The sequence below is a fragment of the Plodia interpunctella genome, chromosome 18 (genome assembly GCF_027563975.2).
Source record: "Plodia interpunctella isolate USDA-ARS_2022_Savannah chromosome 18, ilPloInte3.2, whole genome shotgun sequence".
In the NCBI taxonomy this organism is placed as follows: domain Eukaryota; kingdom Metazoa; phylum Arthropoda; class Insecta; order Lepidoptera; family Pyralidae; genus Plodia; species Plodia interpunctella.
Window position 1 is genome coordinate 1,559,199 of NC_071311.1, and position 14,286 is coordinate 1,573,484.

Consider the following 14,286-nt stretch of genomic DNA (forward strand, 5'->3'; position numbering starts at 1 on the left):
GTCAACTACATAACTTTTATTAGTCAAATATTCATTTAATATCGACACAAATTAAAAAACATTTTTGCGGTGCAGTTCGTCGAACTTTGCGGGTTCGGTATACATTGCTGGCCTTCCATTGCGGAAAATAACAGCGCTCATACTTACTACGCAATGTACATTTGCGTCGACATCTGTCTAACTTCGGCGATAGTGTATAGCCGGTATAAAGATGAAATTCCCCATTCCATTACAATAGTACCTACATGTCGATCAAGGGATCGCAACACTAAATTCAAAGTTAAGCAGTGGAAACTTCCTGTCATTATAACTACATAGAAATTGTATTAAGTACTTTGTACTTTGACTTATTGTCGGACCCAGAAAAACCCAAAACAAATTCACTTTAGATCGCGTGGATAAAAAGTAAAACTAAAGTAATTAAAAATCTAAAACGAAACCCACAAACAGTCAATTAACTAAACAGATACGTATTTTAGGGTATTTCTACACACCACTATTATATACTATGGGAATATTAAAATTCGACGAACTCGGTGGCGCAGTGGTAAGGTTCTTGCCACTGAACCGAGAGGTCCCGGGTTCGATCCCCGGTCGGGTCTTGATGGAAAATGATCTTTTTCTGATTGGCCCGGGTCTTGGATGTTTATTATAAAATATAGGATCGTTGAGTTAGTATCCCATAACACAAGTCTCGAACTTACTTTGGGGCTAGCTCAATCTATGTGATTTGTCCTAATATATTTATTATTTATTTATTTAAATGTTTATAGCAAAATATTTCATAATAATCATAGATGTCGCTAGAGTACAAAAACGTAGGTATTTTTATAAAAAATTGCAGGAATATAATAGGTAAACGGCTCTGTTGCTCTCAAGAGGAAACGCCAAAAAAGATCAGCTGAGACGGAGAGAGGGAGAGAGGGATAGATTGAGAAAGACGTCATCGAAAATCTCTGATTCCATGGAAAATTCGGAATAAAAAGTACCCAATGCTGTGTATTAAATTCTACACTACCTTTATTACCACTCCCACACATTCATATTATAAAACAGAGTCTTCTACCGCTTCTGTCTGTCTGTTTGCGATAAACTCAAAAATTACTGGCACGGATTTTCATGCGGTTTTCACAAATAGATAGCATATTCTTGAGAAAGGTTTATGTGTATTCATTATGTTTTTACCCGAGCAAAGCCGGGACGGGCTGCTAGTAATGTATAAGTAAAGTGAGGGTCGTTTGAGTGACCTTACCTTGTTTACCTTGTTCAAAGAACGTCCATTTCAGAGACGCAGCGAGCGTTATGGGCACTTTAGCTTCGGGTACCATTCGTGGTGGCATTTTGGATTAATTTTGTGTGTAGGTTCCTAGGACAGTGTAGGGGAGCACTAAGAAGGGATTTCCTGAAATTCCCGCGGGAAACGATTTCTACTCGCATACGAAGTTGTGGGCTAAATCTAGTTTACAATAATCTTCTATATCTTCTATTCTTTTAAATATATAATAAAACTGTTAGCAGTCTATGCTGTACATAGGAAATACCTACCTATTAATGAAAAATAATTTTGTTTTTGAAAAATATTGCATGCCTGAAAGGGCAATCTGTTGAAACTCTTATTTATATTTACCATTCTTGTAGGTACAGGTACAAACACAGATTTTGCAATAAATGTTTTTGGGATTTTTATGGGACTAATAGAAGCCAAAACATTTTGATTTTAAATTTTCTCATCTGTCTGGCTGTGTGTTTGTTCACGCACCACGCAAAATCTACTGGATAGAATTGGATGCGGTTTACAGTTGTCGGTTTGTCGGTTTCATGTAGCGGGTGGTCTAACTTAAAACACGAGACATTAACAATAATAAGCCGCGGGAACAATCTAGTTTAGGAATGATATTTGTAACTTACTTAACTGCTTAATTAAAGTTATAGTTAATTAGTTTTCAACTACATTTGTTAAATATTATATAAATTAATATTATATAAATTAATTTCGACCAGTGAATACTACACTTAAACCGCAAGTTTAACGTCCAAATCCATCCGTACAAAAACTGTGTCAAAGTATTATTAGGGCATAAATATAATTATATATTCTGCGACTGTTTGTCCCTCTCTACGTCATGGGGAAATACACTGAATCACGATACGAATACGTCAAGTGACGTGCTACAGAATAAAGTAATTGTTGGTGTCTTGAGTTGTGTCGGTTCACAATGACTTTACTAATAGTAGACCAATTAGAATGAGTTCATTAAGTAGATTGCCAGTTTCAACTGCTGCCGAGAAGAATAGGATCATTCTCGTACCTTCTGTGGATATAGTACGAGGCGGTTATGGGATAATATTATCTTAACAGCTGTTTGTTATATAAGTTTTTTTCAAAAATGAAATTTCTGACACAAGATTTTATTGTTGTCAGAGAGATTTTATTACATACAATGCGTGAAAAACAAATCATGTCCGTGCAGTAAACCATTGAGAAGTTCCCCCGTCGGGAGCCGTTCCTGGGTGCACCATCAAGGTAATGCTGATCATAATGATGCATTATCATCCAAACTAAACGTGTGTACAAAATTTCAGCTCAATCGGTCGAAGATTTCTGTTTCAAAATTGAGTTAAAAGATTCCGTTCAAAATTATATAAGCACTTTCATTGCAAAAGCTTGTAAAATATAGATAAATAGATCTCAATAATGAAATGACGTTAATTTTTTATTGACATGGATGGTATTTTTTTTTAATTTTTAACTAATATATCAGTAGGATATATTTTTCTTTATTGGCACTATTACTGAACAAGTTCAAACAACTAAATATACATATTACATCTCAGTTTCATAGGTACGTGTTTCAAGAAAATTCTCAAACTTAGCTTTTGACCATGTTTCAACCAACCAAACATGATCTTGGTTCACGGTTTTGACAGTTCATCTCCTGTAAACAAATGTTACATCAGTCTATCTGTGACCTTATTGCATTTCGTAAGTGCAGTAGCGAACTGCATGACTTTGACGGCTCCAAGAGTTGCGTCAGATTAGAAATTGTGCTAATGAAGCTGCCGTAATGTAATGTCTAAAGTCACGACCAATCAATACTATTTTATTAATAATTTATTTCGTCATTCGTCGGGCGTTAATAATTTCTTTGCTAGGGTGAGTGAGTGATGAGCTTTCCTTGAATAAGACGAGCGATGTCCCTTTAAGCGCACGTTGGGACTTCTGAAGGTCGCCGTGAACGAAATAATACATTTTCGGGAATTCTATGCTATCGATCAAATTATTTAATAGCAAATCTATTAGAGGAACTAATAGATTTGCTATTAAATAATTACTTTAGGCCCAGGGCCGCTCCGACATTTTGACGTCCGTCGACAGACAACGGGGAACAACGCAAAAATTGTATGAAGTTTCGACCTACGTCAACATCAACACCTATAGAAAAGAACGGAGCTACAACGTGGTGCGTCGTCGCAACGGTGCACGACCGACTGAGCAATGGGGCATGGCTCCAAGATGAGCTGAGCCCGAGCGGAACACGCGCTATGTTCTGTGATATTTGTGATCTTATCTTTTACGTTCGTATCTTTGAAGCCTATCAAAATATGATATGGAATACTTATATATGTTGAGTTTTTCCAGATTTTGCTACAACGCGAAGTTTACTTATATTTTTCAACTTTTCGAAATGCAAGAACCTTTGGAACATAAATATATATTTGTGGAAATAAATATTTATTTGTAAGATAATTTAAAATGTTCAGCACAGCACATATATCAGCACTTGATCACATTCATAATATGTTTCAGTATACCTTTTGACCATGTACTTTATTGTGTACTTACATTGTTATATTACTGATAAAAAATTATACATACATTTATATTTAAAAAAATGGTAAGCCCTTCTGGCATAATAGGGACCAACACTGTTTGAATGAGTTTCTTTCGGCATTTCTTCTCAGCAGTGGTCGTTCCGAAATACTAGTAGTTTGTAGCTTTGGTAAACATAATTTAATTTAGAATATGACGTGAAAAAGTGCCTGTGAAGGCCTAATTTCTGAATAAATGATTTTATTTTGATTTTGATTTCAGCTATGAATATTTGGCTTGATTCAAGTCATCTTGTAGTTTCGCATACCGTACTAAGTAGGTGACTTTATATATTTACTGGCGGCCCGTTCCGGTTTCGCTCGGGTAAAAACGTAATAAATTATACACCCAAATCTTCTCCTATCTATTAAAAAAAAAACCCGCATGAAAATCCGTTGCATACATGTTGGGACAGACATACATACATACGTTGGGACAGACAGCGGGATGCAACTTCGTTTAATGTTATATAGTGATAGTGATTATTATTAAGGAATTAACGGTTAACACAATAAGACGCAAAGACCCAAACTTCTGGACTGAAATACACGCTTACACGCTTCCTTGGCTTCCCGAACCTGTTCCTCAAATGACTTCACTCAAGTATTTACTGATCACCAACTGACAACTTGCAAAATTAATCTTGACAAGTCGACAAAGCCTTCATGCGTGTTACACAACCTCTATATCTTCAATAATAAAGTCTCTAATCGCTTGATTTATTTGTAATATAATTGGGTGAACCATCAGTTTTTTTTTTCTTTTTTGCAACATGACGTCATCGTCTGCGCTCGTTGACTGTTCGTCGGATCGGAAGGAATAAGTTTACGCTTCAATAAGTTATTAATTAGTTAAATAACTGTAATGTGTCGAAATGATTCAGATAAGAGTAAACTTAGAAAATTAGACAAAGCTTAGAAGAATCGGAGCTTTATATTTATTGTTACACGCAAAGTTTTCTGGACGGATTGAAAAAGAATTTGATGCACTGATTTATATAAGTATAATATTATTATATAGATCGAATCTTGAACCAAAGTGCACAGCTACGTAGTGGTAAGAATATTCATGACTTATTTAATGTCCGTGATACAAGCAAATAAATTTCCGCCTGCGTGGCCACGTTTTACACAAGTCAGGTAGTAGGGAACCGCACGGTTTTCTACGTATTTTTTAAAATTATTTTTTGGGCATACCGTTTCCGCTATATGTCGTGGCAGAAGGGGCAAACTCAAAAAGTCCTAGCTTGACGTCGTCAAAGAGGACACGCGTGCCTATTGTGTGATAACTATAGATGCTGAAGACATTGCGAAGTGAAAAATAATAACATAAGTAAGAAAATTGATACTGGACTCCGAAGATTTACAGAAGAGGTAAAAATCGGGCAAACTTTCAAATGGAGGGCAAGTATGTATGAAATAATATTTCGTGGTAGGTCTGCCTACTTAGCGGGTACCCTTTGAGATGCAAACGTTAAGCACAAACATGAAACAAATGTTAAAAACAACAGTCTATTGTCCTATACAAGTGGCAAAGAGCCCTTTCGACACCACGCCACAATCCAACAATATTGCTAAACAAAACTATATCATATCACAAACGAATAAGATTTGAAATCAAACGAATTTGCTTTACGAACGTGGCAGACGCGCAGTCTGATGATGCCGAGACAACTACCGAAAGGCGACAATCAACTTTCACCTCCATTCCATTGCTGTATTAGTTTATGATAAACAAGACATTTTAGAATATAGCCAGCATTGGTGATGGAACCTAAAGTATTCGTCGTGAGTGAAAGACGTAATGATTCCAATGAACTGTGAATGTAAACTAGTAGTTGTTTTGAATATGACGAGGACTGACAAAAGATTCTCGAGTTGACAATGGATGAGAAATGATAGGAATTCGGTGGAGGGTGTATTCTGAGACATAGGTCACACGGGTCGCACCGTGAGCTATAAGATATCCAAAAATATGAAGAACTACTTACTACGTACATGGTGTGCGGTAAACAAGTAGTACCTGTGCATTCATTTTAAAGTGTTAATATTCAAAGCATTAATATGAAACGAATTAACTGAATTAAATTAAAATGAATAAGTAAACGTTAACGTTAATAACTATTAACATTTCTTTTGTGACTTTAATCTGCGATTTCTCAGGGATTTAGCGGATCTGTTGTGAGGTTTCAGTTTAAATAAACTTAATAATTATTATAGGCGCTCCGCAGTGATAACATCGACGACCTCGGTGGCGCAGTGTTAAAGTTCTTGCCACTGAACCGAGAGGTCCCGGCTTCGATCCCCGGTCGGGTCATGATGGAAAATGATCTTTTTCTGATTGGCCCGGATCTTGGATGTTTATATATGTGTATTTGTTATAAAATATAGTATCGTTGAGTTAGTATCCCATAACACAAGTCTCGAACTTACTTTGGGGCTAGCTCAATCTGTGTGATTTGTCCTAATATATTGAACAGTCTTTCTTAGAATCTGAAGGCGACCTCCTGGACGTCATATTTTTTAAGTCTTTTACTACAACTGTCTGTGGCGTTCTGTGGGCGAAGCGCGAGTTTGCATATCACTCGTCACCATCGAAAGTCGCAGCGAACCAATCACATTGTGCCATTGTGACGCAACGACAACCACACTGCAATGTGATTGGTTCGCTGCGGCTCACTTCGAATCGATTCGATGGTGAGAAGTGAAATGCAAACCCACACTAACCCCTCTGTCTATTTATAAACTTGACTGACTCTATTGCTTTTTATAAATAAACCCGACAATAACAGACTGAAGAATAAAAGGGACTATCGACTAGGGACAGTGTGCTGGACGAGACGCGGACCAAGAAGTACGATGACTGAGACAAGATAATAGACAAGTTTATTTGTTAGACAAGTTAAAAAACACCGACTTTCAATGTTTATTTTGTTACAACTTATGAATGGCTGAACCGATTTTGATCAAACATATCTAAGAACCACCGCATAAAAATTAACTATCATATCCGCATTAAAAATAACCGCATTCAAATCAGTTCACCCGTTGATAGGCTACGTTGCCACGTAAACAAACAGACAGACACACTTAGCGGTAAAATTTATAACACCCCTCTTTTTACGTCGGGGATTAAATAATACAGCCTCGCCTTTTATTTGGAGTGAAGTCCCTTCTATAAGTGATATTGGGCAGCTTAATTTATTGACGTTAATGTTTTATAAAGTCCATGCCGGCTACACATTATCGCGAAACAGTTCGCCTGAAATTTGTCGGATTCGACATACATTGCTAGTTTTTCATTGCGGTAAATAAAAGCAATTATATTAACTACGCATCTGTCTAGAGTTCGCTCTAGTCTGTGGCCGGTATTAAAAATATCAAATTGATTTATTCAGATAACACAGATCCGATATTACAATTTTGCATATGAATGAAACCCATGTCATGAGTGATACATTAATTTCGCTATATATATAATTAAGTAGACTAGTGTTCGCAGCGAGTTTAGACCTCGCGAACACAATAAATTTTTACATAATTGTGAATATATCAAAAACGACTTAACCTATTTTGTTAACTTAAAATTCCATTGACAGACCGATTTTATAAATTTCATCAAAATCAGACCAACTCAACGGTTCGAAAGTTATCGCGTTACAAACATACATACATAGGTACATACAACAAATGTATTTTTGACCGATGTTGATTTACAGACCTAACACGCTTCGCTCGCTTTTTATCGTTTATACGTATCATTATAAATAGTATTTGATTTCATTATGGCTCAATATTTATTTAAGGCACTGGCTGACACGAAATTAATGATTACAGAAAAAACATGGCGCCACCTAGCAAAAACAACCCGGAAGTCGATGTCCTTCAACTTGTAATTAATTATTGCCCGCAACATCGCTCGCGCAACACTTATTACATACTTCTAATGTTTAGTACAGAAATTAAATTTTTGACCCAAGCTTTTATTGTTGTCAGTTGTAATCTTATTGAGTGACAAAGAAAAACATGTCCGTGCAGTAAACCGTTGAGGAGTTTCCTCGTCGGGAGCCGTTCCTTGGTGCACCATCAGGGCATGCTTATCGTAATAATGCATTGTCATCCAAACTAAACGTGTGTATAAATCAGCTCAATCGGTTAAAGATATCTGCTTCAAAATTGAGTTACAAGATTCCATCCGAAAATACATTGCAAATTAAAAGAGTTTCTACAAAGAAGTCTCATGTTATGTCTGTCTGTATGAACGCAAAAACTACGGGACAGGTTTTTGTATGGTTTTCACCAATAGATAGTATGATTCCGGAGAAAAGTTTAGGTGTACAATATGTTATGGTTTTACTCGAGCGAAGCCGGGACGGGCCGCTAATAAATTTCCAATAAATTTCAAATTCTTTCAAATCATTTCAGTTTCTAATTTTCAAATAATTTTGGCACAGATTAATAAGTAAGTAGTTCGAATCTTTGATTAATGAAATTGTGTTCCAAATTCCATCAGCCACGAGCCCCGTTTTTGATCCCGTAATATGATAATCTCGATTTTTTTAACATACAAACAAGTACATTTCAACAAACTCGAATTGTCGCAAAAAATTCAGGCCCCCTTGGACTAGCGTAGTCAATTTTGACGCTTTACGAAACGCCTTGTTTTATAAGAAGAAATAAATTAAATGCCTACAAAAGACAATTTTTAGAGAGATAACTAGCTTGACAGTATTCTACTAATTATATTATTTTAAAGTTTTTTGAGGATGTGTATATGTATATGTTTGTTACTCATTCACGAAAAATCTACTGGACGGATTGTTATGAATATTGGTATTGGGTAGAATATAATCTGGAATACTACATAGGGTACTTTTTATCCCGAAATTCCCACGGGGCGAAACCTCGGGACGCAGCTAGTAATGTATGCATAGCGGCAAGGTATAACATTTGAGAAACTAGAGAAAATATTAGAGGGAAATTCTGTCACACAAATCTCAACAGCTAGTAGGCTATTGAAAATAACTCTGATAAAATAATAATACTTTCGTGCAATAAAATTATTACAAAAAAATTAACAACATTTTTCTGGGGATAAATTTTAATCTTACATTATTAGTCCGCTTTGCTTCTGGTTATAATATTCAAATAGGTCTAATAACATTTGTCTGATCAGTATTGTATGTATGTAATACTATTCTCCATAGATATATCCAATGATTAACCGTTGTAAAATAATCTCCAAATTAAATATCACACAATTAACGTATCATAAATACTGCTGCTGCTGTCACATCGACATCGCATGCAAATTTGTCTGACATCGTCATATCGTGTATTGCAAAATTGTCTGGTATCGTCGTATCGTGTCGTGTCGTGTCGTGTCGTGTCGTGTCGTGTCGTGTCGTGTCGTGTCGTGTCGTGTCGTGTCGTATCATATATCTACTCAGCGTGTAGACTCGCAACTTCGCTTGCGTTGTATCTGTACAAAAAATCTGTTGCAGAGTTTTCTCTGAAACCAAAGACATGATTCACATTTGGGCGCTCGCCAATCGTCTGGTGGACGTTACTCCGGTACAGGGTCAAAGTCATGAAGTAGCTTTACTCCGTTGGATTACGTTATTATCCGTCACACAGGATAGTGACTGTAAAGCATGGAATTAGTAGATACTCCAACACTTACTAAATCCATGCTGTAAAAAGACAATAAATCTTAAGTTAAATCTTATGTGCGTGACATTAGAGTGACAGAAAGTCGGCAACCGCCCTCTCACTCTCATCTGTGGGTGTTTCAGGTTCCATTCTTAGCCGTTGAGCGGCGGAGCCCAGATTCCGCTTTGAAAGAAAGAAAAGAATATTTGCCAAAAACACGAGTACAAATATACAAATTGATGTTAAAATGAATTAAACCTACATGTTTTACCGAATATAGGTATGCAAATATAAATAAATAAAGAGGAGCATGCTATCCACTACAAATAACAAAAAAAAAATATATATATTGTATACTAGCACTAAATTCTATCTGAGTCTACAATTTCCTAATTTTTCGTCTCCACTTCGCACGGTCGTCGGTTTCTCTAGTTGTCAGTCCATGCCACCACATCATCCAGTTCAGTCAGTTTCAGTCGGCAACCGTCTTATTTGATACATAGTGGATTGCTGTAGGCGTCGAAATCAAAGATAACAAATCTAAGTTAAGAATATACTCCGTGACACTATTTTGAGTATTTTATGGCACACTATCGCGAACCAGTTCGCCGAACTTGGCGGCTTCGACATATATTGCTGGTTTTTCAGTGCGGTAAATAAAAGCACTCATGCATACTAGGCAATGTTCATGCATTCGCATCGCCATTTGAGCGAGATGGACAATATTAGTGTGGAGCCGGTAATATAAGTGCCGGTTCAAAGTTGTGGAGCACTTGACAAACGTTGGCGAGTGTGAGGCCCCGACAGCAATCAGACCTAAGTCTTGGTATATGTGTGATATGTTTAGTCAGTTTCGTGTAGTTTCAACAACTAGTTACATGATTCTTAGCTGGTTCGTAGAAGAATACGACCACTATTATAGATTTACAAGCGATTACCCCCTATTAGTATGTTTAAGTTTTATTCTAACATTTGTTAATTGACATCCTCGGAGAAAAGGCTACGGTGAAGTTTGTTGCGCCGCTTCTTCTTTCACCTGCGCGGAAGTCGGCAGTAGAATTAAAGTAATTTTTGAAATTTTTGAAACATCCTAAATTGAATAAAGAATTTTGAATTTGAATTCAATTTCATTTTTCTTTCCTTGTGCCATTTTATTTGTATTTATCTTCTTTAGAACTCTATAAGCTGTTGGAAGGCACAAACCTCCTGGACGTAACATTAGGTGTAACCTGGTTACCTGCCACATCTTTATCACCGTGATTGTTAAAATTAACGAATTAATCCAAATTTAGGGTACTTTACATTAAATAAAGGTATTTTTTTATTGTGGAGTACAGTTATTTTTTTATTTTAGTTAAACTAACTAAGGTACTTCTTTTCAAATTGTAGATCTACGATGATCACTGAAACCCCAACGTATCTACACTGGTTAAACTGTGCGTGAATCAACATTTGGGCGTTCGCCAACCGTCCGTTACTCCAGACCAACTGGACGCGAGGTCGACATCATCAAATGATGGCGCATTTACAACTAAAATCATATTAAATTTGTTTCTATCTGCTTTTTGTATGTCTGTTATTGTGCTACAACTGCGTTTTAGGATAATTGGTCCATTTACGTGTGTTTATTAGTGTAAACTTTCACCAAGTTTACACTAAAGTTATGATGATTACACTTTTTACATTTGTTAAACGATTGTCTGTCTTTCTGTCGGTCTGCGCTCATATCTTATCCTACTTAATCCTAATAATATTATAAACAGACAAACAGACAAATTTTCAAGAAGATTGGTCGAGTAGATATAGCTCGAAGATGTAACAAACTTAGGTACTTACGTATTTATAATAATTATTAGGATGAGAAATAATCGATAATATAACAGATTTTTGATAGGAAAATTTCGCAGAGCGATTTCATCACGATGAAAACCATTTTTCAAGGAATCCAACGTTAAACAGACTGACACTATGTACCCACTCTGTGTTGTACTTTAATTGTAGAGGAAAAATACGTTCCAAGAAAATGGCGCTCCTGTTTAATCTCAATGAGGCCTTTTAATCTTGTAATAAACCCATAAGACAAGACACGATGCCATGACGCCTATAACATGACGCATCTTGATTAATTTCTAGCTGCCGGGTTTTGGGGATTATGCGTGAAATCGGCCAAGAGTGAGTCGGCGCTATATAACGATTGATTGAAATATACTTAATTATTTTTGATCGGTTAACATCAGACAGGTACAAGTGGAGGAGACTGACACGCACATAGAGTGGGATAAGGATAGGCTAATGGTGATAATTATTTTTGAAAATAAATATTTATTTATTATTATTATTTAATCAAAATATAAATATTTTTGTCGTGAAAACTTATACTACATAGTTAGATTGAAAACTTATGATTCAGGATTTTTATTGAAGTTTGTATTAAGATTATTTTTAAGTCTCGAGTATTTTTCACCAAACAATGATAATCACACATCAAAATTCATTTAGTAATTTATTTTTGTGTGACTTGAGTGCATAGTACATGGAATATATGAACATAAAAAGCACAATGTAGGCAGACAATAAAATGTTTCGCATCATTCTCTCATCATATTCTATTACTGTACTCCAGACACTACTTATATCCTTAACTTGTACAGACCTGCACAAACCACTTTTAGTTTTATTAATGTTATAGTTAAGAAACAAAGGAAAGTGAATTCTGTAGTTTAAAAGTTTCGAGTTCATCAAGTTAAAATACCAAGTTATTTATAAGTATAACCTAATTACAATCGTTCTATAAGGTTTCCGCTTTCCAAGTTAAATTGCTTAATTGCAAGCAACCATTTTTCCATTCATACAGGCTGTTGTTACGCGTCGTTGACTCATATATTCTCATTATAAAACCTTCCTATGCCACGATGAATTATTATTGCCAAGTTATTATGTCTGTCTGCATGTAGATGAGTCTTCTAATCTAGAAATAACTATTTTTCCATAGATTGTAAAGTTAATCAAGCGATTGAACAAATTCTTTACTTTTATATGCTTTTATTTAGTTTCATTTGTGCTGACAGACGTCAATATAAAATTTCATCTACTCTCGCTTGTCCTATATAGTTGAAATTTTCCACGTCGTTTTAATTTCCATGACAAATCAATATTATTTACAAGTTTCGGAACGAGACACGTAGCATGGCAAAAATATGAATTTGAATCATAGTAATAAATAAATTTTACCAGTCTTCTATCTCTATACGCGATAAAAGAATAACTGAAATTTTACTTCTATTCCTTTTAAGAACTGATATTCACGCGTGCGAAGCCGCCGGCAAAAGCCAGTATGATTTATAAGCATGAACAATTGAACATGGACCCTGGATCACGATAAGGGAACGTAGCTATCAATAAAATAAATAAATAAATGAGGACAAACCACACATATTGAGCTAGCCCCAAAGTAAGTTCGAGACTTGTGTTATGGGATACTAACTCAACGATACTATATTTTATAACAAATACATAATAAATATATAGATAAACATCCAAGACCCGGGCCAATCAGAAAAAGATCGTTTTCCATCATGACTCGACCGGGGTTCGAACCCGGGACCACTCGGTTCAGTAGCAAGAACTTTACCACTGCGCCACCGAGGTCGTCAAAATGTATTTTTTTAAATTTATTATTCAAACTATCCTCCTAAACTTAAGAGAAGAATATAATCGAATTTCATTTTACTCTTCTAGCACTCGTGAGAAGAATCAAAAAGTCTATCAAAACGGCCGAAAAAAGCAAAGATGGCCAATCAATTCATCCAATACCTTGGCGCATATCATAGCTATCTGTTTTGTAATTATACTAATGATGAAGGAGATTACAATAATATTGGACAACGATTTAGATAAGTGAAAGAGATATTTACCTCCATAAGCACTTGGGTTTGCCTGATCTCCCCTGGCCCTGGCAGAAGAAGCAAACCCAAGAAGTTCTGGCTTGATGTCGTCAAGGATGGTACGAGTATGCGTGCCAATGGTCTGACAACTAGGGGTGCCGACGACCGTGCGAAGTGGAGACGAAAATGTAGGAAAGCGGAGCCTGGGCTCCGACACTCAACGGTTGAGGAAGTAGCCGGGACGACGCTCAGATAAGAGAGATGCTTACAGCCGAAGTAGTTGCTTATGCGATACAACGAGTGGGATTTAACTTCACATCTGTGTTAGCAGTAACGCAAACTTAACCTATTAAAAACTTTTATAAGACGGAGATTGTGTTTGCATGATAAAACTGGATAACTTATGCAGATACCGGCGTGAACTACGAACATTGCGTAGTATGTACGAGTGGTTTTATTTACCGCAATGAAAAATCAGCAATGCGTTCCGAATCCACTAAAGTTTGGTGAACTGTATCGCGATAATGTACAGCCGGCATTATATATCTATATATAATTTGTAATATCGTTAATGTTATTTTTGTATCAGCTGTCATATGTTATGTCCCTTACTCGCCACGTACGACATCCATGGGACACGCCACATTATCTTTTTATTGATACGTGATTATTACACATTATAGATAATGATTTTCGTCGAAATGAAAATCGAACAATTTAATTTTTCTTCGAATCTACGTGTGTGTGGGTGACCACATTTTTTCCCCTCCAGATCAGAAAGTCTAGTAAATAGCTAAACGTCCAACAAAGCGAAAGGTCTAATGAGCAACCTGCCTGGCTAGCTAATCGCCTACCTATGTAGCAAAACGTCTAAATATAT

The 14,286-nt window shown here is 36.1% G+C and overlaps 1 protein-coding gene across 2 annotated transcripts in view; it reads right to left on the reverse strand.

The window, feature by feature from the left end:
* ITP (Ion transport peptide) overlaps positions 1-14,286 on the reverse strand; it is a 59,370-nt gene that overhangs the window by 39,338 nt on the left and 5,746 nt on the right. The gene's annotated exons all lie outside the window — the stretch shown is intronic.